This window comes from Rhineura floridana, chromosome 6 (genome assembly GCF_030035675.1).
Source record: "Rhineura floridana isolate rRhiFlo1 chromosome 6, rRhiFlo1.hap2, whole genome shotgun sequence".
In the NCBI taxonomy this organism is placed as follows: domain Eukaryota; kingdom Metazoa; phylum Chordata; class Lepidosauria; order Squamata; family Rhineuridae; genus Rhineura; species Rhineura floridana.
Genome location: NC_084485.1, coordinates 28521826 through 28549742, shown reverse-complemented (window position 1 = coordinate 28549742; position 27917 = coordinate 28521826). Strand labels below are relative to the sequence as shown.

At 44.9% G+C, this 27917-nt stretch overlaps 1 protein-coding gene across 4 annotated transcripts in view; it reads right to left on the bottom strand.

Annotated features, from left to right (window-relative positions):
* Positions 1 to 24017, bottom strand: part of RIPOR3 (RIPOR family member 3) — a 177747-nt gene extending 153730 nt beyond the window's left edge. For 2 of the 4 annotated variants that reach the window (XM_061631275.1, XM_061631279.1), the window contains exon 1: positions 23801 to 24017. The gene's annotated coding sequence lies outside the window, so the exon portion shown is untranslated. Of the gene's footprint in view, positions 1 to 22471; positions 22599 to 23800 lie in introns of those variants that run through there. The other 2 variants (XM_061631276.1, XM_061631278.1) reach the window with 2 other exon arrangements.
* Between the last annotated feature and the right edge of the window lie 3900 nt (positions 24018 to 27917).

Here is a 27917-nt window from a genome sequence, read left to right as displayed (position 1 = left end):
CTGAACACAGTGAGACCTACATTTGAGTAAACATACATAGGATTGCACTGTTGGAGTGTTCAAAGCACTTCATAAGAATTAGCACAACACAGACTTAACATTCACAATCAGGTAATCTCAAACTTTCCCTTGCCTTCTCTTCTCCTGTATTTATTATCTATTTATTAAATTTATATCCCACCCAGGAGTTCAGGGAAGCAAACAAAGTACTAAAAACACTCTAAAACATCTTAAAAACAGACTTTAAAATATATTAAAACAAAACCTTTAAAAACATATTAAAACAAAGCATCTGTAAAAACATCTTTTTAAAAAAGCTTTAAAAACATATTAAAAAGCAATTCCATCACAGACAAAGACTGGGATAAGGTCTCTACTTAAAAGGTTTGTTGAAAGAGGAAGGTCTTCAGTGAACGAATGAATGTGTACTGCCTTCAAGTCGATTCTGACTTATGGCAACCCTGGTTTTCATGAGGCTGAGAGGCAGTGACTGGCCCAGGGTCACCCAGTGCGCTTCATGGCTGTGTGGGGATTCGAACCCTGATCTACCAGGTCGTAGTCCAGCACCTTAACCACTATACCACACTGGCTCTCTAGGTCTTCAGTAGGCACCGAAAAGATAACAGACATGGTGCCTATCTAATATTGAAGGAGAAGGAATTCCAAAGGGTAGGTGTCACTACGTTAAAGCTCTGCTTCCTATGTTGTGCGGAATGGACCTCCTGATAAGACAGTATCTGCAGGAGGCCCTCACCTGCAGAGCACAGTGATCAACTAGGTATATAAGGGGTACAACAATCTTTCAGGTGTCCTGGTCCCAAGCTGTATAGGACTTTGTATATCAAAATCAGAACCTTGAGCTTGGCCAGGTAGCTAGTGGGCAGCCTGTATGAATTCCCCCCCCCTTTGCTTTAAAAATGCTTTATAGCATTTCTTCTGAATTGGTGCTAATCATGGTTAAAACTCATTGAGATTGCCTTGTAACCATGGATTGCAAATGAACTTCATTGCATGGTATCAAAGTCTCCTCCTGTTTCTTATTGCTACTTGAGTATGGGGTGGGCAGGTGGAATTAAGTTACCTTTCCTCCATCCTCACACTCCTTACCACCAACAAACAAATATGTCATGGCTAGGGACTTCCTAGTTCGTAACTCAGTTTCTTATGAACATTTCACTAGAATGTGGGGGATAAACCCACTGGAGGGCATTTACAAAGGTAGATGAGTTTTTTTAAAAAAAGATTTTTAATGAGAAGTCTGTTATACAACTAGCTAAAGATTATTTGTATTGTGTTTCACCTGCAGGGATGAAACAATGCAAACTGCATCACAGGAACACAAAAGGTAAACACATAAACCCTTTAGCACCATATTGACTTCCTGGCTACATCCATTTCTTGGTTCCATCTGTCTAGGCTGGAGGGAGTATATGTGAGATTGTGAAGTGTATGATGATTCAACCAATAAATCAAAGAGGTTATATAAGTACAGAGAGAAATATGCTGGATGGGGGGAGGGGGGACTGTCCATGGAAAACATCCATCTTAATGCACTCAAATAATCCAAAAATAGCTTAGCGGGCTGTTTAAACTTTCCAAAAATGTTTTAACTTTTCAGTTGACACCAAGTCCAAGTCATTTTTTAGCAATAAAATGATGGGGACATGGAGTTTCAAACAGGGTAATTTCAGAATGAAAACATTCCTTCATCCTTAAGAAACATCTGGAGGTCTTGGGGAGAGGAAGGCCCCAACCAAGCATGTCATCCATTTATCTTCCGTACCACAGAATGGCACTTTTGTGGCACCACCATTGGAATGACCCTATACTAAATTGCAAACTGAAATTGAAGCTGCACATGATGGTGGAAGACGATAGGAACATGTGAGCCCTTGTGGCTCGTTTTCAATCCTCCAAAACATGGTTTAGACCAAGACTGGGGATCTGTGGTCCTGAAGATGTTGTTAGACTCCAAGTGTCATCAGACCTAGCCAGCATGGTCAATAGTCAGGGAAGAACAGAGCTGTAGTACAACAATATCTGGAGAGTCATAGAATCACAGAATAGTAGAGTTGGAAGGGGCCTATAAGGCCATCGAGTCCAAGCCCCTGCTCAATGCAGGAATCCAACTTAAAGCATACCCAACAGGTGGCTGACACAGGTTCCTCATCCCTGATTTATACTGAGGATCATCTAAATGGTCACTGGACTTAAACTCTGCCACATTCTTGTTAGGAGAATACAATCCTCAGGGCAAAACTTCATATTACAAAGGAACTGTAGGGTTCCTGACTCCACGTTTGCCTAGTCATTTATTTATTTATTTATTAAATTTATTAGTCGCCCATCTGGCTGGTTGTCCAGCCACTCTGGGTGACGTACAAGATAAAAAACAATACATTAAAATGTTAAAATTTAGTAAAAACCTAACCCACCCCAAAAGCCTGCCTGAAGAGCCAGGTCTTCAAGGCCCGGCGGAAGCTCATCATAGAAGGGGCATGGCGGAGATCATTTGGGAGAGAGTTCCACAGGGTGGGGGCCACTATTGAAAAAGCCCTCTCTCTAGTCCTCACCAGTCTAGCTGTTTTAACCGGTGGGATCGAGAGAAGGTCTCCTGAGGCTGATCTTGTTGAGCGGCATCCCTGACAATGCTGGAGGCGCTCCTTCAGATAGACTGGGCTAAAACTGTGTAGGGTTTTAAAGGTCAAAACCAACACCTTGAATTGGGCCCAGTAAACAACCAGTAGCCAGTGCAACTCCTTCAGCACTGGAGTGATGTGATCTTGCCGGCGGCTGCCTTTAATCAGACGAGCCGCCGGATTCTGTACCAGTTGCAGCTTCCGGACCGTTTTCAAGGGTAACCCCACGTAGAGCGCATTACAGTAGTCTAGGCGAGAGGTGACCAGGGCATGTACCACCGGTGGGAGCAGATGGTTGGGAAGGTAGGGGCGCAGCCTCCATATCAGATGGAATTAATATAGCGCCGCCCGGCTCACAGCCGAGACTTGAGCCTCCATGGACAGCTGGGAGTCAAGAATGACCCCCAGGCTGCGGACCTGGTCTTTCAGGGGCAATCGTACCCCATTGAGCACCAGGTCCACATCCCCCAGCCTTCGCTTGTCTCCCACAAACAGTACCTCGGTTTTGTCAGGGTTCAGTTTCAGCTTATTCCTTCCCATCCAGCCACTCACCGACTCCAGGCACTTGGACAGGGTTTCTACAGCCAACCTCGGTGAAGATTTAAATGAGAGATAGAGCTGCGTGTCATCCGCATACTGATGACATTGCAGCCCAAATCTCCTGATGATTGCCCCCAGCGGCTTTATATAGATGTTGAACAGCATCGGGGAGAGGATGGAACCCTGTGGCACCCCACAAGTGAGAGGCCAAGGATCCGAGACCTCATCCTCCAATGCCACTCTTTGGTACCTACCAGAGAGGAAGGAATGGAACCATTGCAATATAGTGCCCCCCATGCCTAACCTCTTCAGGCGGTCCAGGAGGATAACGTGGTCAACGGTATCGAAAGCCGCTGAGAGATCAAGGAGGACAAGGAAGATGCATTCGCCCCTATCCCACGCCCTCCTCACATCATCTACCAAGGCGACCAAGGCTGTTTCAGTCCCATGTCCAGCCTGAAGCCCGATTGAAATGGATCCAGATAATCCGCTTCCTCCAAGTGCGCTTGCAACTGCTTTGCCACCACCCGCTCAACCGCCAATGTAGGGACAGGCATTTGCAGGGCAGAATCAGAGGGTGGGTTGAAGATGCTTAAGTTTCTCCTACATATCAAATGCCTGGTTTGAATGCTCCTCCCTTGACAGTAACCTTCAGCTGGGCTCCAAGACAGGAAATAAACCCATCTGTGTGTTGGCAGTGGGGGCAAGAGCAACTCCTGTTTCGGTTCTTTTGTGTGTATTCCAGAAGGAAGAGAGTTAGGGTCCTCCAGCTGGCTAGGCTTGCCTACCTTTACCTGTGCTCTTCTCTAACTTCCTTCCATTGTAAACTGATATGCTCAAGGAAGCTGACCTGCTCCTCCTTCCTTTGTCTTCTTCTTCGACTGTCTGAAGAGAGAGGAGACATTTTTGTCTTTGCTCTCTCTCCTGAGCCATGAGGGCAATACCCAAGTCTGGGAATTGCACCTCCAACTTAGTTAATTAGTTAGAACTAGGGATGCCTTTCTATCTATTATGTATTTCTATAAATAAAGTAGTTTTTCTTATTTTAATAAGTCTTCAGTCTCAGTGATCTAAATGCAGGGTAAAAGCCTGCTACTTAGGTAAATACACACACTGGCACACATGCAGCTCAGATGCTGAGTATCTCTGCATATTTACATAACACTGTGCTGGGGAAAACTAGCTGGGAGGGGATTTACAAAGGACAATTCGTTGGTACAGAAGCATCTCTCACTGCCCACACACTGCTTCTCCTCTCCCACCTACATGCTCCGCTACCCTCACATTACCTCAGCAAGCCATTTGGGGGGCCCTCCTTCCACTCACTGCGTCTGGAGTGATGAAATGACTGAATTGCACCCACCATAGTAAAGAAGCACTAGCCTGGCTTGCACGACACGGTAAGCCAAACTATGGTTTATGGGATTGCACAAACATGCAAGCTCTTGGAGAAGAGCTTGCAGATGATTTGCTCCTCCCCAGTTCTTTTTGCTCCTCTGAGTGACACCTGGAGAAAAATATTAATAGTCTCTGTATTGAATCTTTGCATGATTGATTCTCAGGCCTGAATCCTTCCTTTGAGGGTGGACAAACAATGGCCTGATTCGCACAACATGTTAAGCCAAGATTTCGCTTAGCATGTCATCTGAACCCAACCCAGGGTATGGTCTGCTGGTCAGTGCCTAGACAGAGGACCAACTGGAACCTCATGCACCGTGCCTTGAGTTCCATACTAGAAGAAAGACAGGACACAAATGTATTAATTGATGCACTTAATGATGTGCAGTGCAGTCCTACACATGTTTACTTGTAAAAAGTCCTGCTGTTTTCAATGGGGCTTGCTCCATAGTAAAGGTGACTCTAGACGGCCTCTGTTTTGTAGGAGGGATTCAAAGGCATACTGGAAATTTAGGTGTGCACAATTAAAGTGGATTAAAACATTCTAGTGCAACAAATCCACTGTTTAAAATAGGACTTTTGTGGTTAGGAAACGCATTGAAAAATGGGGAATGAGCAAATGATTAACGGGAAGACACACAAACACCCTGCAAGCAAATCAGAATGCATTCTCATTGTTGCGTTTCACCATCTTGCAAACAAATCAGAACAAATGCTCAATGAAGACCAGACATAGTTTAACCTCTGCATTTGCTTTGTGCAAGCAAATCAGGATGCATGCTCAATAAACAGGTTTTCTGGAGGAGTCCCTTCTCCAATACGCACTCACTTAATTTTACTAATAAGTTAACATTGTCAGCATCAGAAACTGTCAGAGTTCAGAGCAATCAAATATTTATTTATTTATTGCTTCAAAGAGACAACAGTTATCTGCCATTGCCACTAGGCTATTTGTGAGTGAGTTAGAATAAATCATCTCTTAAGAAATGCACAACTCTTTAGGCAAAAAAACTCAGGATTTAATAAAACTGTCTCTGAGGCATATAAATCATGTTCCTAATACAGTATATTTCAATTTCCAGTCCAGTATGAAGAACCTTAAAATGTTAACAGATGTAGGAAAGTACAGTCCTCCTACACTCTGTTTGAAAAAGAAACACACACACAGAAAACTAAAATATTGAATACAACTTTTCTATTCACCATTATTGGAGGGGGGGGTTGGAAATGGAAAAAACTGCTTTTCTATTTAGATTGTTTCTGTGGTAACACATCTGGAAATGTTATTTTGAACCAGGATACTAACTATGTTGGAAGACAGCAAATCATGTTGTTGTTGTTGTCAGCAAGAAAAATGTGAAGTACATAATGGAGATACAGTTGCAGATGTGTCTGATCACATAGAACTCTCCCACCACTGCCACCACCACTATCACCAGTGTGGCTCACAGCCACATGGAATATCTCTTCTGCTTCTCTTTAGATTAAAAAAAATCAAACACACACATATCACAGCCTTTGGAGTTTTTAAATATCTCTATTTTTAAAAAAACCTGGTCGTCACTATTTCTGCCTGGGTGTAAATTAATTAATGACAGAAGTGCTTGTATAATACAATAATTGAGAAAAGCCTGGAACTTTTCCTGATCATACGATGCACTTAGCCAAAAAACAAAAAGCACACACACAGCTAGCAATCAAACTTGTATTTCTGAAAAGTCTGCATAAATATTTATACTGCAGACATAGTATGAGATAGGTTTCTTTTATTAATAAATGCAGAAACTACTGGCACGACGGGGAACTGGCTGCCAGTATACTCTCCTTGGCCCACCCCAGCCCCTATAAAGGAGCCAATAAAAAACCTTCTCTAGGGACCTTTCCACACAATGAGATTAATTAATGTACATTTATTTCTTATTTATTACACAGCTCCTCCCATCTTCCATCAAAACTGCACTTCTGTTCTGGGGATATTGCTTTTTTCTACAGTTCTCAAACCACATTATTTTCTACATGTCATGACAGGAAGGGTTGGTCTTTATGATCATATGCCCTTGTGCTGCTTGGCAATGAGTGACCTATCCTGGGGTGGGGGGTTATGCTGTGTAGCCCCAAAGGGGCCAAGGTACAGCAATCCCCATTGTATGGAGTTTGCCAAGCCACACTTGAAAAACAGAGCATTCTTCTAGTTTGGCCATGTCACAGATTTTGCTGAGTAGAAATCAGCATCAGGACTTTGGGTGATAAGAAGAAAACATAGGAAGAACCCTGCTGGATCAGGTCAAAAGCCCATCTAGCCTTCTCTGTTCTTACAGTGGCCAACCAGATACCCCAGAGAAGCCTATAAGCAGGACCTGAGTACAAGAGCACTGTTCCCTCCTGCAGCTTCCAGCAACTGGTATTCAGAAGCATGCTGCCTCTGACTATGGAGGCAGAGCATAGCCATTGTGACTAGTAGCCACTGATAGCGTTATCCTCCATGAATTTGTCTAATCCTCTTTTAAAGCCATCCAAGTTGGTGGCCATCACAAGCGCCTGCGGGAGTGAATTCCATAGTTTAACTGAGCGCTGTGTGACAAATACTTTCTTTTTTTGGCCTGAATCTTCCAACATTGAGCTTCATTAGTATTATTATGAGAGAGGGAGAAAAACTTTTCTCCATCCATGTCCTTTGCCCTACACATATTTTTATTCACCTCTGTCATGTTCCCCCTGACTCGCCTTTTCTGTAAACTAAAAAGCCCCAAATATTGGTAAAGTCATTGGCATCCTACTGGGATAGTATCGTTTCCTCAAGCCAGCTAGAACCCTCAGGCCAAGGACTGGAGAGCAATAATGCTTTTTAACATAACCTTCCCTCAGGTTCAAAACCTCCTTCCTTTGCACCATAGTCTTTAAAAGACCCAGTCTTTAAAACGCCAGTTTAAAAAGCCCAAAGCCAGTGTAGTGTAGGAGACTTAGATTCAAATCCCCACTCAGCCATGATGCTTACTGGGTGACCTTGGACCAGTCATCGCCTGTCAGACTAACCTGGAGTCTACTGTATGTGAGGCTGCCCTTGAAGATGGCTTGGAAGCTGCAGTTAGTGTAGAACGCAGCTGCTAGGCTGGTAAGTGGGGCAGCCCAATGGGACCATGTGTCATCAGTCCTGAAAGCACTGCACTGGCTGCCAGTGAGCTACCAGGCCCAATTCAAGGTGTTAGTATTAGCATATCAAGGCCTAAATGGCTTTGTACCCAAGTATCTAAAAGAGCATCTCCCCCAATATCAACCAGCTCAGACCCTGTGATTGGCAGGTGAGGTCTTGTTGGTGGTACTGCCACAAGGGACTGCCCGCTTGGTCTTAACCTGTGACAGAGCCTCTTCAGTGGTGGCTCCTGTTTGTGGAATGCCCTCCCCAGTGATGTGTGTCTGTCTCCATCACTACTGACTTTTAGGAAGTATTTGAAGACAGTCCTGTTTTCCTAGGCATTTGATGGCTGAGGGAGACCGTTCCTGGCAACCTTGAATCACTAAATGAAAGAATGATTTTCACTGTGACTGATTTTTATAATGTTCTTTCCTGTAGCTGTACAGGAAACAGCTGTAGCTTTTTTAATGTTTTAAATTGTTTTTAGAACGCTTAACTTGTTGTTATTGTTAAATTGTTTTATTGATGTGTTTGCCATCTTGGACTCCTTCAGGAGGAAGGGCAGGATATACATTCAAATAATAATAATAATAACAGCAGCAGCAGCAGCAGCCAGAGGGTTGTTGTGAGGACAAAATGGAGATGGGGAGAATCGTGCATGTCACCTTGAGCTCCTGGGAGGAAAAGTGGGGTATAAATGTAATAATAAATTACGGGGGGGGGAGAGTGAATTAAGCTTGTGATGCATCAGTGCCCTGGGGGGCATCACCTTGTTTTCCTCAATGGTACTTCCACATGTTTTACAAATGTCAGGGCACACACAGGGTTCCTGCCCTCTTGGTACTGCTCCCGCCCACAGAGAAACTCATGTTGGCCCGAGACCATTCCTCCTTTGCTAGCTCACTCTCAGACAACGGCTGGGGAAGGTCCATAGCCCAGAGGTAGAGCATCTGCTCTGCACGCAAAGTTTCTGGTTCAATCCCCAGCATCTCCAGGTGGGGCTGAGAAATCCCGGTCTAAAATGCTGGAGAGCTGCTGCCAGTCAGTATAGACAATACTAAGGTAGATGGACCAATGGTCTGACTCAGTGTAAGGCAGATTCTTATGCTCTGCCAGGGGATTGTGGGGGATTCCTGGAAATTGCCACCAGAAACCACTGAGGTATCTTGTGTCTGATGGAGAGGACATAGCAAGTGAAAGCCTCCTAGAAGAATAAACAGAAATCCAGTTCCCGATCCATGGGAGGCCTCTTCACTGCAGTACAAAAGATGGTCCTTAGCAACTCATCAGCCATGAAATGGAAGGACTTCCAAATGACGGACAAGGAACTCTATGTCATATTACAGTGGGGGTGGGTACTTCTTTCTTTTTTAACTATAAAAACAAAAAGAAGCTGAAGACTGCTTAGCATGGTCTCCATCACACTGTCCTGAGATCTTCAAGGTTTTATAATATTTCCAGTAGAAGTATTAAAATCTAACCTGTCTATCATGTGTAACCATCATTAAATTCAAGGCCTCAATAGCTGATTGAGACAAAATTATTTTCTACCACCACCACCACCCCAGCCCATTGTGGCCATAGAAGTTGTGATTGTAGACCTTTTGCCTCTGAAGCCACACTGAAATTTTCCAAAACAGAAAACTCTGCTTTTGGAGAACTTAGCTGGCAACAGAAATAGATTTGGGAAAAATGGCACATCAAAAATGGATCCTGTCCTTGTGCTATTGAAGAGTCCAAGCATAATCCAATCCCGCTGAAAAGAATAGGAGACCAGCAAATTGCCTTCTTGCCCATCTCCCCGTTCATTTCAACCAGGCATAGTAGAAGAAATGGCCAATGGACTGTGCCCACTGTCTCCAGAAACAGACAGATTAAAAGCAAGCCTGCCCCGAAAGATGCTTATTAAAAGAGTTGTTCTCTGTGGAATATTTGGCTGTCACCATCAGCTACTTTTCATTCCAAAGTTCAGTACAGGCCAAATTAGAGCTTGATTAATTGCATTCTGCCAGCTCATTTCCTCTTGGCCCTTGGAGAAAGTCATGCTTGTAATACATTAAACAGATATACCACACATATTAATATGCCAACACAATTCTGTCTACAGCTCTTCTTCCAGTCCTTCCTGAATCCCATTTCTCCAATAAGAACACATGATGAATTGCCTTCTAGTGGACATTTTTCTTTTCCTGATTCCTTGCCTTACACCAATCCTTGAACAACTGGCAAAGTTATGCTTCCCCAAAGGAAGCAAATGATGAGTGTACTGGCAGGGGATTTTGAGAAGCAGAGATCTCTCTGTCTGAAAAACACACTTCATTGTTTGTTCCCAGTATTTCCATCCATCCAATTCCTCTTAACAATGAACTGCCTTTGTAATCCCTGTCTCCAAAGCCCATCACCTAGCAAGACTATGCATTCCCCTTTAGGGAGCCTGATGGCTGGTGGAAAGCACTACTCCTGAATAAACTCAGTCGCTATTCTTCAGGTTGTAATGGACTGCCACCTTTTCCTTTAAAAATACTGTGCCAACTGGATTTTGTTTCTTTCCCCACCACATGGTGGCCTGAAATCATCAAGACATCCAGAGTAGCTGCACTGCCTTGTAAACATTACTTATTATGGGTTGCTCATTTTAGTGGAATCTTCTTTCTGGTTATGGGGTGGGCCGGGAGCAGACTTTCAAAGAAAGAATCATTGAACAAGAGAGAGAGAGAGAGAGAGAGAGAGAGAGAAGAAGAAGAAGAAGGTGAGCTGGTATATTGCATGGACCCCTAGGGATGCAAATGGCACAAACTGGCACATTGCAATACCTGCCAATAAGGTTACCCAGTGTCAGGGAAAGGACTTTGCTCTCACTACAAGAATTACTCCAGCTGCGGAACTTTACGTTTCCCCATAGACATGAATGGCAACCATACACTAATATGAGAGGAAGTAAAGGGATGCATTCAGGGATACCATTACCCCAGCCCCTCTGTGCATGATAGCCTTAGCTATTTAGAACTATGCTCTGTCCAAATAGCCCCATCCTTGAAAGTTTCATGGCGACATTGGTGTGATGGGATACTGGGGCAGAATGTTGGGAATTGCTTTTCATAAAGAGAAACAAGTGAGACCTGCGACAACATGTTGCAGTATGGAGTACTGCTGTTCAGGATTTCAGCCACTCCTCTCCCCCATCCCAATTTTTTCTGTTCCCTTCCCCAGCAGTCATTCAGCATTCTGTGGCCACTGAGCATGCTTAGTAATCACTGGGCTGTTTTTGAGAGTACCCCCATCTTTTCCCCCACCCAAAAAATATTTTCTGTACGTCCCCCAATTGCTGATATTTGTCTTTTGTGCATGGATGGTGCCATTTTGGCTACACAAGCAACAACACTCACAGCCTGAATATTGTAAACAGAGGAAATGATCATCCAACCCAACATAGGCTGTGTACATACCATACATTTAAAGCACATGACTTCCCCCAAAGAATTCTGGGAACTGCTATTTTGTTAAGGGTCCTAGGAACTGGAGCTCTGTGAGGAGTAAATTACAGTTCTCGGGATTCTTTGGGGGAAATAATGTGCTTTCTGTTTTAAATGTGTTTTAAATATATCGTGTGTATGCAGCCTGAATGAAGAGAGGAAATACAGGATGTCCAACCCCTGTATTATTTGCAGAATGGGTGGATATTCAGTTTTCTGGACAGCGGTCCGGAGCTTAGTGGTACATTTTGCCACACACCACAATCCAGTCACAGGTGACAAGTTCTATAATAAAGTTTGTGGCAGCTAGTACTAAGGGTTTCATAGTTAAAAACTTCATCAGCCCAGGCTATATGAGATCTTTCATATGGGTAGGGAATGATTGCCTCAAAGGTTGAATGGGCAGTATTGGTCTGCCTTTCTGAAACATACACGGAAAGCAACAGCATTACCAACAAACCCAAGAGAAATGTGACAAGAAAGTGTGGGATATCTGTATGTCTCAACGTTTTGAAAACAACATTATTTTCTTTGTGCATAAAACTGCTCAACATTTTTTGCCACGCCTTTGATTAAAATTTGCTGGATAAAATTAGTTCATGGATTGGATGGATGTGGCCTGCAAGCTAGCAGTTGGTCTCCGTTTCCACCAGAGATGCCTCGCCAATTCTTTCTGGGACGCCTTCTGGAGAGCACATTGTTGCACAACCTCCACAGGCAGCTTGTTCCAATAAAGATGCTCTTCCTATCATTTAGCATAGCTATATTTCTTCTGCTGTTTAAAACATTGTGTCATGTCCTCAATTGACTTGAAGGAATGAAGCTGCTGTAGAGGAAAGATCTGAGGGGCTAAGGACTTCCTTGGCCACTGGGAGTGATTGGCATATTCCCTACCAGCCAATAGGGATGTAAGAAGGCATGATTTCCCATTCACTGCATGCAGCACCATTTCCATTCCACTGCAATTGGTTTCCCATCCAAAACTACATTATTCATCTCACTGTTCGCTGTGGCAAACGCAGAGCTTGGAAAAGTTACTTTTTTGAACTACAACTCCCATCAGCCCTAGGCAACATGGCCACTGGATTAGGCTGATGGGAGCTGTAGTTCAAAAAAGTAACTTTTCCAAGCTCTGAATTTTAGGTAACGTACGTAATTAATTACATATATTATGTGAGGTATGTTGCCCTTATGTTATTCCATCCCACTCTGTTACATGCAAAAGAAACACAATGCAAATTGGGGGTTGGGGAGAACATAATCAATTACATATTGTCTGTGGACTGCAATCAACAACAACAGTGAATGCTATTATATTCGCTGGAGTAATTTCTGTTCCAGACATGGGACAAACAAGCAAACATTATCAATTTCCTCTCCTATTTCTGTTTTTTTTCCCTACCAGCCAGGGTTGGAATTCAAACTCAAGAAGAATGTAGGCTCCTACAGAAGACATGAAGCACCTAACACATTACATTAGCTTTTGGCTCCCCAAGGTCTATCATTCAGCTTTAAGCATCCAGATCAAGAAGCAAGCTAAACAAATACAAAAGAGGGGAAAACCAGAGGCATTCTGGAGCCTGCTGTACTAAAATAAAAATATTTGCAAATATAACAGAAAGAAAAAAAAACTAATAATAAATAAATAATGATTTTTTTAAAAAAGAACAAACAAAACTGCCAGCTGACATTAACAATAAGAATATTCCATCAATCTTAATTTAAACATTTAATATATCCAAATGTCCAAATAGGTATCGATGATTATAAGACATTTAGTATTATATCCTGCCCTTCCACCCAAAGGGAGCCCAGGGTGGCAAACAAGTGATAAAACACTAGAAACATTTTAAAAAACACCTTTAAAAACAAAACATCTTTAAAAAGCCAGCCATCTGTCGGGAATGCTTTGATTTGGATTCCTGCATTGAGCAGGGGGTTGGACTCGATGGCCTTATAGGCCCCTTCCAACTCTACTATTCTATGAAATCTATGAAGTCTTAAAACCAGTTCCAACACAGATGCAGACTAGGATAAGGTCTACTTAAAAGGCAGGTTGAAAGAGGAAGGTCTTTAGTAGGCACCAAAAAGACAACAGAGACAGTATCTATTTAATATTTAAGGGGAGGGAATTCCAAAGTTGCCACAACTCTAAAGGTCCACTTCCTATGTTGTGTGGAATCGACCTCCTAATGAGATGGTATCTGTAGAAGGCCCTCACCTGCAGATCACACTGATTGATTGGGTATATAAGGGGTAAGACAATCTTTTAGGTATGCTGCACAGGGCTATACACTAAAACCAACACCTTGAACTTAGCCTGGTAGCTAATGGACAGCCTGTGCAATTCTTTCACCAAAAGGGTAACATGTTGACAATATACTGCCCCACTGAGCACTAGCTGAACATTATGCACTAGCTGAAGCTTCCAGACCAACCTCAAGGGCAGCCCCACATAGAGTGCATTACAGTAACTCAGTCTGCAGATTACCAGCACATGGATGACAGCAGTCAGGCTATTCCAGTCCAGAAACAGCTGCAGCTGGTAAAAGTCACTCCTAGCCACTGAGGTCACCTGGGCCTCTAGCGACAAAGATGGATCCAGGAGCACCCTCAGACTACGAACCTACTCTTTCAGAGAGAGTATAACCTCATCCAAAGCAGACAATTGACTGATTATCGGGAACCACCAACCACCAACCAAGCCTCTGTCTTGCTAGGATGCAGAGTCATTTTGCTAGGAACATACGAAGCTGCCTTATAATGAATCAGACCTTTGGTCTATTTAGCTCAGTATTTCCTACACTGACTTCGCAGTGGCTCTCCAGGATTTCAGACAGGAGTCTCTCCCAGCCCTACCTGGAGATGCCATGGATACTCTACCACTGAGTTATGGCACTTCCCCACTGAGAGCTATTGGCCCTCATCCAGTCCACCACTGAGTCCAGGCAGCGGTCCAGAGCTTGCACGGCCTCACCTGATTCAGATATTACTGAGAAATAGAGCTGGATTTCATCAGCGTACTGCAGACACTTTGTCCCAAATCTCCTAATGATTGCTCCCAACTGTTTCATGTAGATGTCAAGCAGCATTGGGGACAAGTTGGTATCCTGCAGCACCCCACAGCACAAATGCCAGGGGGCTGAAAAACAATCACCTGGTGCTATGTGTGAGGCGTCCTTCCCTGGCTCTCCCTGTCAGGTTCCTACCTGCTCGTGGTTACTACCTGTCACTAGGCACCATCAGGGACTCCACCAGTCCGGACCGCTCTCTCTTATGGTTTCTCTCCCCGCTCTAGCACAGATCTCAACAGATCCCCCTGCTAGGCAACCACCAGTAACGTCCCAATACTAGTATTCCCAGAGACTCTGAATACTGGTATTGTTATTCTCTTCACCGCTGCCACCATTTGTTACAGTTCCCCTTCAGCCTTGGTCATTACCTTACCCTCCCTTCTGGTCTGTGAAACCCCAGCATATACATTAATATAGGAACATCACACTATGCTCTGAAACCGACTCTGAAGATAGGATTGGAACTACTGTAAAACATTGTCTCCGATACCCATCTCACCAAGTCAGCTCAGAAGGATATCATGGTCAATGGTATCAGAAGCCACTGAGAGATAAACTAAGAATAACAGGGTTGCACCTTCCCTGTCCTTCTCCTCATAAAGGTCATCCATCAGGGTGACCAAGCCGATTTAGTCCCATAACCAGGCCTGAACCCAGATTGAAATGGGTCTAAATAATCTGTTCCATCCAGGAGTATTTGCAGTTGCTGTGCTACAACCCTCTTGATTACCTTCCCTAAAAAGAAGGAATTTGCAACCAGGCAGTAATTGCCACAAACCAATGGGTCCAGGGTGCGCTTTTTCAGGAGTGGGCTTTTTCACCACTTCTTTCAAGGCAGCTGGGACCACCCCCTCCTGTGAAGATGCATTGACCACACACTAGATCCATTCAATCATGCACCCTTGGCAAGCATTAATAAGCCAAGAAAGGCAAGCGCCAAGAAGACATTTTCCTGGCCACATTGTCCCAAGCACCTTGTCCATGTCATCAGGCTGCATCAATTGAAACTGATCCCAAGAAGTTGTAGCAGACATTGCACTGGACACCTCACTGGGGACTACAGTGAATGTGGTGTCAAGAATGCTACAGAGGCAAGCACCTTTACCCTCAAACTGCCTTGCAAACAATTCACAGTGGGCTTTTGAATGGTCTAAAACTCCATTTTCTGGAGAAGATGTTAACAGATCCTGACAATATGAAAATAGACTTCCACAATGTTGGAGAGTGCTCAGGGCCAATCGTGTCAAGAGCCCAACGCCTCTCGTTGTTCCACAGCATGACAAAGACTTCAACAGGGTCACATGCTCGATCTACTGGAAAGAACACAGTGAGAACATTGTGCCCCAAACTAAAGCAGTCCTATTACAGGTGATAACTAGGGCTGTCACACAATTAAGTTTGATGGGATTTACTCCGAGGTGAGCATGTACAGGATGGCAGCCCTAACCTATTAAAATCTGCATGCATTTGCTTATGAATGAAAGCAAAACACTGAAGGAAAAAACATGCTGTCTTTGTTTTTATATGATACAAACATAAATGAAGAGATATTCCTCCTGCATGAGAGAGAAGGGGGAATACCTAAAATGGCAACTTTCAATTAGGAACTCAGGAAGTTGCCTCTCTCTCCAATTCCAAATTCAGCATCCTATTCAATTAATCAGTGGGGGATGCACACTTGAATTTCAAAGTAAACAGGTACATCTTTTTGCTATGCACATCTTGACCATGCAAATCACCTGCATTTAAAGTTGAAGTTTTAGGCATATGCTCTGATAGCATCTGCAATAGCTAAGTTTTTGGTGCCAAGTTCACTCTTGCACATACCTCTGGGTTTATTTCTGTATTTAAGACATGTATATGCTGCTTAATCATTAGCATTTCTAAACAGTGTACATAAACGGTATACATAAAGTCCTGGACCAAGAGGGCACCTGGCCTCATTTAAGAGAGCCAGTGTAGAGTGGCGGATGGAACATTGATCTTGGTACAAGAAAACCTGGATTTGAAATGTTGTTCAGACATGAAGCTCACAGCATAACCCTCAGGCCAGTAACTCTGTCACAGTGCAATCCTATACATGTCTACTCAGAACTAAGGGCTCATTCACACGGGAGCAAAACTTCACAGTAAAGATACAGCTTTTGCCATCACAATAATTTGCAAGGTTCACACTTCCTACCTTCAAATCCACTGTTTTCCTTTCACACAAGTAGTCATTCCTCTGTAAAGGTTTGGTATTGCTGTTTCCTTGTGGCCTTGCCCCTAATTTCACATGCTTACTCCCTCTGGAGTACTGATATTGCTAATGGAGAAGGGCAGGGGTTGTTTGCCAGTTTCATTGTTTCTTGTCAATTGCACACCTGTCCCAGCTGAAGCCAGGAGAGTGGGGTGCAATTGACCCGAAACTGTGTGAAACTGAATAGACGGGGGAGTGAGTGAAAGGCAGCTTTTGTCGGAGGCAGAGAGAGAGGGAGCTGGCGATGGGGCATAAGAGAGTCCGCCCACTAAAAAAACATTGAGGCAAAGTGCCTACACAGAGGAGCACAGCAAACCTGAGACAGTTTTCCTTTCCTTTTCACATTAAAATTAGATTGGTTTAATAGAGGAAAACTGTGATAGCTGCTGATTGCCTGCAACTTCATGTGAACCATGCAAATTCAATGGGGATGCAAGTAGCACCAATCTCACAGTAAGTCACCGTGTGAACCAACCCTAAGTCCCACTGAATTCAACAGATTTCCAAGTAAATGGGTACATTATTGCAGCCTCAGTCTAACTTGCCTCCATTTCCCCACATGGTTCTTCTGAGTATAAATTGGGATAGCCTTCAGATTTGTAGCCCTGAGCTCCTTAAAGAAGTGGGTATGTAGAAATAATAAGTAATAATTTGAACAGCCCAGGCATCAAAGAGATTGAACAAACACCTTCTGCAGAGATATGAAAAGGAGTTACAACGTCTGAACATCACCACCTGATGATTTTTCAGAGTCTTTGACACAAAATACATCAATCTATACAATACTTTCCACATAATGCTGAGCTTTTTATAAGATCAACTCAGGTTTTAAACAGGACAGGATTATCAAGACTGCTATTTAAAGAGAGACTTTGAAAAAACACAACTCCAATAAAATATGGCTGGGCTATAACCCCAAAACCTCAAACAGCATTTAAAAGCAAATAAAACATAATCATTACGTAGTCCTAGAAAGCAAGTATAACAAAAACAAAGTGTAACTAAGTGACATGGACCTGTTATCTCCACAATGCAAAAGTTTCAGGCTGAGATCATCAGAGCCAGCCCTATCATTAGGCAGAGTGAGGCACCCACTTCTAGCAATTGATTTTGGGTGTCATGAAAGGGTAGATATTTGATTTATTATTGTTGTGTTTTTATTCTGACAGAGTGGGAGAGCTGGTGTGGGATTTTCCGCTTCAGCTGCCAAATTAACTTGACTGGCCTTAGGTATTATTATGTACCTTGACTCTGGAGAAGGATGCCCTTTGCAGCTCTGCCTTGGGCCTGGCCTGGCAGGGACAGGTGGATTGCTGAATGATTTGCAATAGATTGGCAAGAGTTTCTGATGATTATTTAACAATAAAGCAAAAAAAAAAGCATTCTTTTACCTAAATTAGGCTATTGGAAATCTCTGGTTTTCAGTCATTCCAACATGGGTTCGTATTTGTATATTCAGGTCATCCCATGGGTGATGCTAACGGGGTGCAATAGTAACTGGCTCTCTCTGTCCTCCATCCCCCCCCCCCCAGCATCTGGCTCGTTGACATCCTGACATCATTTTGCATGTGGCTTTGTGACATCATGGGAGTGGGAGGGGGAGAGTCTCAAAAGGTGCGCAAAAATAAAGATTTCATAGCTCAATGTGTTTTGAAGATAATTCTTCTTCAAGGGCACAAGATGCACAAGACTGTGCCCTCAACCATTCTCTGAGAGCATGGTTGAGGACATAATGTTGGACATCTACGAGCTCCAAAGGATTATCTTTGAAAGGTGTTGGGCTCTTAAATTTCTATTTTTGTACATGTTTGAGATTCTGTTTCTCTGGGGATGAGGAATCCCCAATCTGTGCTTTAAAGTTTTAAGTCTGCATGACGTAACTGCTATCCCTCTAGCTTTGTTGGCACTCTATGCAACAAACTTCTGTTCCCCTCTCTCCCTTTTAGTAAGGAAGCAGGCATTGGTGTTCATGGGTCCTTCTCCTATCTGATATTGGTGCCTTCCCTCCCTTTTGCCATTCTGTGACATCCTTCCTTCAGGGGCCACAATCTTGCACTTTTGCTCCAGTTTGCAGATTCAAGTAAAAAAGAAAGGAGATTCCCTCAAGCCTAAAGTCAGCCTTCCCCATAGACTTGTCAATCTGCTCTAAGTAAAGAACTTCTGACTCATCAGTTTCATCTCATATGCCAATGTACTTTCCCTTCCCACGCTCCAAAATGCCATAAACCACATGGCACGTACACAGCCAGCTCTCAGTCACCAGCTCTCTACATTGCCAGCTGAGGGTACCTTAGGCTGTGCCAGGGAGATGGAACCTCAGACCTGAGGGCCAAATGTGGCCCTTGGTACTCTCCAGTCCACACCCCCGCACAAGCCCTGCTTTGCAACCTCTTTGAGTGTTTTTGCCTGGCTGGAATGTGTAATTGAACTCAAATAATGGCCCTTATTTCCTGAATGGAGGCTAGGGGTGGGGGTGGTGTCTAGAAACCAGCCTACTGTGTAAAGGTAAAATTCACATTTGTGCTCTGCCAACTGTGCTCTGCCCAACACTAGCATGTGGCCTCCAAAAGGTTGTCCAGAAGGGAATGTGGCCCTTGGGCTGAAAAAGGTTCCCCACCCTTAGGCTAGGCTATGCTACCATTTACCAAGGCTTCGCACCGGAACATATCAGAATAAAGTGAAAGCCTTTAAGAATGTGCAGCATGTCTTTCCCATTCACTGAATGACCACAACAAGTCTCCACATCTACAATTCAAAGGAAAAGCTTTCAGGGCAGACCATTTGATCTCCAGAAAGGTTTGAGGCAAGCCCTGATAATGTCTGGTGCACCTTGCACGGAGGATAAAAATGGTGTTGATGCACTGGGAGCAGGCTTCTGATAAAGAACAAATAAGACTCCCATCATGGCCAACTCTGGGTTTGAGGGAGCCCTGAGCAAAGTGTCTTCTGGTGGGCTGTGTTGTTCCATGGATGTGCTTACATGGCTGAAGTGGCAACTCTCTAGGCAACCCTGGATAGCTGGATCTAGCCACCCTTTCAATTTCCCACAATGCCCTTGAGTAATACTAGGTCACAGGCATTTTGGAAAATGAACATAGTGACTAGATGCAGCTACTTGGAGTGCTGGATGGGGGTAGAGGGAATTAAAGGAGACTCCGGGCATCAACAGTGGCACTGGGCCCTAGGAGCTGCACAACGATGCCAGGTTCTCACACCAGGCCTCACTCCCATTCTTGTGCAAGTAGCTCGAAAGACTGTACACTTCTATATATATTCCATATCGTTTCTCAGACCTTTTGAACTCAGCTCCCCTTCTAAACTGGCTTTGCTGTCTGTGCCCCCTCATCAGCAGCCATCTCTTCAGTAGACAAATGCACAGCATCCTTGCACCAGCCTACCCACACTGTGGATTAGGGCACTGGTCCATCACGGGCAATACAAGAGAATTAGAAGAGAAAATTTGACTAGGCATTTTCAGGGGGGAAATCTTCTAAAATCAGCCATGGGGTGGGATTTTTCTTTAATTATGGCTGTGATACAGGATACACCGTGGGCCTCTCCCAACCCAGATCCCCTCCCATCTACCCAAGCTGCTATCAGCTGCTGAGGAAGAAACATACAGGTTTTTCCTTCTGCAGCTAAGAGCAACTGAGTTAATAGCAATACTGTACCTTTATTCAGTAATCTAGTTTCCGCACACCCTCACATGCCCCTCTCTCTCCTCCATTCAGGCAACCAAGAGGCATGATCAGAGTTCACGGACACATTCCAGCCAGGCCACAAGGCATTCAAGGAGGGTATGGAGGGCCAGTGAGGGCTATGGCCTGGGGAGAGGGTGTGTTCTGGGGAGAGTCCAGAACGCCAGACAGAGAGGCCTGGAGGACCACATTTGGCCCCTGGGCCTGACTTTACCCCATCCCTGTGGTAGGGTCACTACCCAAGAACCTCCAAACTAAGGAACGCATAGTGAGACCATTGGGAAATGATATTACATGTGTAAAAACCTTAACAACAAATTAGAATATATTGTTCTTGCAATGGATCAAATTAACTTACTAATTTTTAAAAAGGAACTTTAACATTTTAATAATAAATAAAGAGCCGTCTCCTGAAACAAGGAACGGATGTCTAGCAGCTAGCCTGATTCACACATCTCCTATGTCTAATGTCTACTTTAGACCACAAGATGCTCGTTGTCTTCCAATGAAATTGTGATCTGGCCCTTACGCTTCCTCCTAAAACCAACCAGCCACGAAAGAGGCAGCAGGAGGAGAAGGAGCTGCTGTTGTGGTCAAAACCTCCTTTATCTTCCCCGCCTCTCTGCAGCAACCATGCAGGGCATATCAGTTTGTGTGGCTGTAGTGCTTAACCTTTTCTGCTACAGCGCAAAGCATCTACCTCTGCCAAAAAGGGTAAGAAGAGCTTGCTGGGTCAGGCCAGTGGCTAATCTAGTCTAGCATCCTGTTCTCACAGTGGCCAATCAGATGCCCATAGGAAGCCTGCAAGCAGGACAACAGCACTCTCCCCTCCTGCTGTTTCCAGTCACTGGTATTCGGAAGCACACTGCCTGCTGCTGAAGGATCTCTCTTTCCACCCCACCCCTGCCCCAAAGGTCACATCTCCTCTTCCAGGTGCCTTGTGCCCCACCCTCAGAGACCTTCCCCACAGTTTGAGACCAACTGCTATGGAACTATTGCACACATCTGCAACTCTAGGTGCTTTCTCTTTGCCCAGTTTCTTCTGCACTTCATTTAGGTGGATCTGTCTCTCTGGGCTCTTCCAGACTGTCTCTAACTTTGGGTAGGATGCAATCACATGTCAGCAAATTCAGGTTGCACAATTATAGTTGATTGGAAAAGTCTTTCTCAACAAACCTGCATCCCCAAGAGACCAGATGTTTTGGGATAAGGAAAGTGATGGGAAGATGCCCTGGTATAACACTTGCTTTGATGCAAGGTCACTTCACTTTCCCCCAAACAAATCAGAATGAATGTTCATTAAATAGAAAATGTCAAATCTCCCTGTTGATGAATATTTAATGAACTAGTTGTCTGGAAGAGCCTTCTGTGCTCACCCTATAGCAGTGGTTCCCCAACTTTTTTCCCCACGGACCACTTAAAAATTACTGGTGGTCTTGGTGAACCACTTAACGATTTTGCTGCCTGCTGTAGCAATTGTAATGCCCTGTGCTAGATGCTGTATTTTTTAATTGTATTTTATTGCTGCTTTTATTTCTTAGATTGTATTTTATTGCATTACAATTTGCATTCCATAGAATTCAAATTGTAACTCAATAAATGCTTCTTTTATTTTACAGTTTGAATTCTATGGAATGCAGATTGTAATACCATAAAATACAATATAAGAAACAATAAAGCAATAAAATACAATTAAAAATCAATATGCATATTTAAAGCAGGCATGCCATGCGCCACTTGAATGAAACTCACAGACCACTGATGGCCCATGGACCACAGTTTGAGAACCCCTGGTCTATAGTTTTTGCATTACAGATCCCATGCATTCCATTAAAGAGAATGGATGCAAGATTATGTTGGAGGGCTCTGCCTTCTAGGAGGAAGCTAAACAAGATGATCATGGTAGAGCTAGTGTTGTGTAGTGGAAAGAGTGTTGGACTAGGGCTGGGAGATCTGGTTTCAAATCCCACTCAGCCATGAAGCTCACTGAGTGACCTTGGACCAATCCCTTTTTCCTCAGCTTAACATACCTTACAGCAGCCTTTCCCAACCAGTGTGCCTCCAGATGTTGTTGGACCACAATTCCCATCTTTCCTGACCATTGGCAATGCTGGCTGAGGCTTATAGGAGTTGTGGTCCAACAACATCTGGAGGCACACTGGTTGGGAAAGGCTGCCTTGCAGGATTGTAAGGGGTTGTGAGAGAGCCATGTACACCACCTTGAGCTCCTTGCAAGAAAGACAGGATATGAATGAATGTAATAAAAAACATACATACATAACAATTTGTTAGAGTTGGAAGGGACCTTGAAGGTCATCTAGTCCAATTCATTGGTCAGTGCAGGAATTTACACCATCCCTGACCGATGGCTGTCCAGACTCTCCTTATATACCTCCAGCAAAGGAACGTCCATGTGCTCCTGAGGCAGTCTTCCATTGTTCAGCAGCTCTTGGGAACCAATGGAGGATGGTCCATTAGGGCAAATGGGGCACCGCCCCACCAACCTCAGTCTACCCCCGGCCAGCCGCCACACGCCTACCTTCTAACTCACAACCAGCCCAGGGGGCGGTACTGCCTATCGACTTCCTCTTCATCCCCTTCAGTCTCAGTGTTGCTCCTCAGCAGTGAGGATACGAACGAAACTAGGATTAGTTGGCTCTGCCTTTCATTGGCTCCAGTTCTGCCTGCTGTTGGGCCTCCCTGTATTCCGCCCCATCAGTCCCAACAGTCACCAGCCCCCACTGGCTCTTACCATTAGGAGGTTTCTCATTATGTTTATCCAAAATCTGCTTCCTTGCCCTTTCCATCCATGCATTCTACCCTCGTTTCTTCTAGAGAAGAGGTATGCCCTACTGCAGGGTAGCCTGGTCTATCCATGTTGGACTGACACCTAAACTGAAATCTCTTAAGTGCCACGGACACATACCCTTGGGCAATTCACTTAGCAAATTTCCATCATGGGTTCCCCATCTTTGAAATGGTGAAATACTAATTGCTGACCTCACAGGATTGTGTTGAGATGAAACAGGATGAAGATTAGGAAGGGCCCTGCATATTTCTAGCATAATAATCATGGTTGATATCATGAATCCCGAAAACCGGTACTGTACTTTCCTTATAGGTGTATGTACACGCCCGGAAGTCAGCACACCTATAGCTAAATATGGAGGGGGGGCAAAGATGCGTAGCGCGATTCTATGCATGTTTCTTGGGAAGTAATCCTCACAGTGCTCAGCAGGGCTAACTCTTTTGTAAGTGAGTTTAGCATTACAGAGGCAGAATACAGTTAAGAAGGCTTTTGCTGGACCAAATGCAAACTTCCGAGTTACACGGAACTCTTCATCGGGCCGAAAACAGCCTTGACAGAGCACGCCCTGGAAAGACCGTAAAAAACTCTTTCCGACTGCTTGCGTATCTCCTTTAAACGCTTTCCTGCATAAGCCCTAGATCTCCCGAGTCTGCTGCACCTTTCTCCTTCTAGGTGCCTAGTCGGCTCTCCCCCAGGTGAGGGGAAAGCTCCGGACAGTCTTAAAACACCCTCCCTCGTCCTCCCTCCCATGCCCATTTATCACCCCCATTGACCACCCATCCCCATCCCCCACAGACCTTTGGTCCATATACTCCAGAGGTCGCACCTGAAGGGGGGGGGTCCGTCTATCCTCCCGGACAGCAAAGCCGTCGAGCCTCCGATCCGCCTCCAGCGCGGCTAGATGGAGCCGATGTCTCCACGCCTCCCTCTTTGCCTGCCTCCCTCCCACCTCTCGGCTTTGGGGATGTGCCCGCTGCTCGTCTCCCCGTCCAGGCAGCTCCTCCTCGCCACGATCATCCTCCAGGCTGCTGCCTGCACCGTCCCGATAGGGGCCGCCTTATCGCCGCTGCCACCTTTCGCCTTCTGTGTTTGTCACCCAAACGAGGCGCCTCTTCCAGGAAGACGTGTCCTGCGTCTCCCCCACCCCACGCGGCCGGCGGGCCTCCCTCCTTCCCTCCTGCCCCGCGTCCTTTTCCCCATAGCTGCGCGCGACCCTCTCCTCCCACCCATGCCCGTACGGGGGCTGAGAAAAAAAGGAGGCTCCGGCAACATGCTGTGGTCGCCCTTCTGCTCATCAGGGACCATCTCAAAGCGCTTTCGCTTCCTTGCCAGCTTAACCTCCCTCTCCCGCCTGCTACGAGCCAGAGAAAATGGCAAACACGGTTGCGCAGGGCTGGAGGTGAGGGTCCTGGGGGGAGCAGGGAGGGGGAGGCACGTGAAGGAAAAGGTCGGCTAGGAAAGAAAGTCGAGAGGGAGGTTTTTTTCCCCTCCTCTAGCGCGCTAGGATAGTTCACACGTGCGTGAGTAGCCTTTGCGGGGGAGGGATGCGAAGCCGGCCTCGCCTTGGAAAGGGTTGGGTTGGAGGTGATGTATGTGAGGGTGGCGCAGGAAAGTTCTCTTCTGGATCGGGGCCTTTTTCACACCTCAGCAGGTCATCGAAAGAATGATCAGGGGACTGGAAAGAAAGCCCGTTGAGGAGAGATTGAAAGAACTGGGCATGCCTAGCCAAGAGAAGAGAAGAGGGAGGGGAGATCTGACAGCGTTCCTCAAGTACCTGAGAAGCTGTCACACAGAGGAAGGCCAGAATCTCTTCTCCATCACCCCAGAATGCAGGACACGGAATAAGGAGCTCAGTTTACAGGAAGCCAGATTTTGGCGGGACATTAGGAAAACCTTCCTAATCGTTAGAGCTGTGCAACAATGGAACCAATGGCCTAGGGAGGCGATGGGGTCTCCAACACTGGAGGCATTCAAGGGGCAACTGGACAGCCACCTGTAGGGTATGCTTTAACATGGATTCCAGCATTGAGCAGGGGGTTTGACTCGATGGCCTTGTAGGCCCCTTCCGACTCTATGATTCTATGATGCTGCTTCATCACTTCAGTGGAACATGCACCTGCGGACTCACCTCCACCAGTCTCAGTTCCACTGGCTCCAGAGGGCAGGGCCAACGGGCACCAACAGCAAATAAGCAAAGTAGTAACCAGGGCAGTGGGCCCCTTGCTGAGACAGGTACCTCTGCACATGTATGACCATATGGGCCCTCTACTTCCCCCATCTTCACTTCACTCCATTCGCTCCAGTATCCCATTTGCTCCACTGCTTTAAGGCTGAGAACTATATAGGGACATAGGAAGCTGCCTTACATTGAGTTAGACCATAGGTCCATCTAACTCAATATTGTCTACACTAATCAGCAGCAGCACTCCAGGATTTCAGACAAGGTTCTTTCCAAGCCCTACCTGGAAATGCCAGGAACTGAACTTGGGATCTTCTGCACGCAGGACAGATGCTTTACCACCGAGCTAAAGCCCTACCCTTGCTGGATGGCCACTCAGTGGAAGCAGTCTCCAACAATGTGAAACTCATGGAGGTTGACCCATCACTCATTTATTTAGCGAGCATTCAGTATCACTAATCGCATAAGTGATTCCATAATTTCAGGGTTTCGCCAGATACATGTGAGGTTGTCAGTGGCCCCTTGTGGTTTCTGCTCAACAGTTTCAGCATTTTGGATATTCACTGTCTATTCAACCCAATTTACAGCTGGTATAGCACAGTGGGGAGGAGAGCCTGGCTGGGAGTCGAGAGTCTGGGAGTTCAAATCCCTGCTCCTGTCTCCTGGGTGTAAAGGGCCAGCTAAAGATCACCCCCACAGTGAGTGGCTTAGGGGTTACGTGCCCTGCCACCTGTGCAGCCGAGGGCAAGCAGCATAGTCCCAAGGAGCCCAGTTGCCCCCCACCTGGCAGTTGTGGACAAGGAAGGGGCTGGCTTGTGCAGGTGTGGCAAGCTGAGCAGGCCGTAGCCAGCTGAGGAGGACTAGCCTCAGAGGCAGGCAACGGTAAACCCCCTCTGAATACCACTTACCATGAAAACCCTGTTTATAGGGTTGCCATAAGTCAGGATCGACTTGAAGGCAGTCCGTTTCCATTTTCAACCCAATTTAATAATCATAATCATAATAGAGAGAAGGAGAAGATATTGATGAATTTGCTCTTAAGTATGGCTGTCTGGATCTATTATCATCATTATAATTATTTAAACATATGTACTAAATTGTTTGTCAAAATTGTACAGTGTGGTGTAGTGGGTAGAGTGTTGGACTAGAACTTAGGAGACCAGGGTTCAGGTCCCCACTCAGCCATGAAGCTGGTTATCCACTGTGTGACCTTGGGCTAGTCACTGCCTCTCAGCCTAATCTGCCTGACAGGGTTGTTGTGGGGATTAAATCAAGAGGGGGAGAACCATGTATGCCACCTTGAGCTTGGAGAAAGAGGTGGGATATAAATGCAATAAATTAATAAATTTTGGAAAATGGGTCGATGCCTCTGGATTATAAAACAACTGACCTCACCCTCTTTTCTCTTCCCTTTTCTTTTTTTCTGCAAACTTTCTTCTTTTTAAAAAAAAAAATTGCTCTCCATTCATGACACCTCCTCTCGCTTCTAGTCTTCCATTATATCACTACCACCTAAACATCTTAAATTTTAATCTTTTTTCAAAAGGATTTTGTTCCTAACTATGTATTGGTTCAACAGAACCCAATGCTGCCACCCTTTGGTAGCAATATATAAGTCTATTTTTATTATTATAGTAAAAAAAACAACCCATATGTAATTTAGCATCAGCCAAAATGTGCAGTGTAGTGTGCTTTCAAGATAAACAAAACAGTTCCACAAGCTACATTTGAACGAAAGAAATATGAAAAGGAGAAAAAAGATGTTTCCAAGAGTTTGGTGTTAAAACCTGACTGCAATTTGTTTCAGGCTTACAATTGTAAAGGAGGAAGCCATGTGCAGAATAGATTAATGAGATTATCTGTACCTTATGCAAAAATAAATGTTAGGTTACACAGAGGCATGCGGGGACAAAGAAACAATTAAGGCTCCCTCTTCAGTGTAGGAGGGGATGGCATTTATCAGAATTTGTCACCAACACTAATTAGGGTGAATCTATTTAGTCTGCAGATGGCAACCTCCATTACCTTCCCGCTGAGCTTTTCCTCCAGTCCATCAAAAGGCAAGATTACATGTGTTTTGTATACAGGGTTGTTATATTTTTTACTTGACCTGCAGATACTAGACTATAGCATAGTGATCATGTTTATTTCTGTGCAGCGAAAAGCTTCACCTGAAGATTTCTACAGATCAGTATGTATATGCATGTACTGCCTTCAAGTCGATTCTGACTTATGGCAACCCTATGAATAGGGTTTTCATGAGGCTGTTACTGGCCCAAGGTCACCCAGTGAGCTTCATGGCTATATGGGGATTCGAATCCTGGTCTCCAAAGTCGTAGTCCAACACCTTAACCACTACACCACACTGGCTCTCCTACAGATCAAACTATTGTTAAAAGCACAAGAGCACACAAGGCTCTTTTGGGGGTCATTTGGCAACCCTTATTTTATTTATTTATTCCTTGCCTTTTCATGATTGAAACCCAAGGCGGCTTACATATGGCTCCCAGGCGGTCTCCCATCCAGGCACTGACCAGACCTGACCCTGCTTATCTTCAGCAGGGAGCTGGTCTTATGTGCCTTCAGACCAAAGCCTGGGACCGTGTGACACATGGCACTGCTCATTCAATTATGTTGCCCATGACAGAGAGTGGGCAGCATACCAGTTCTTAGTGCAATGTGTATGGTGTGCCAAAGAAAGTTCTGCATCTCCTTTCTTAAAAAAAGAAAAACAA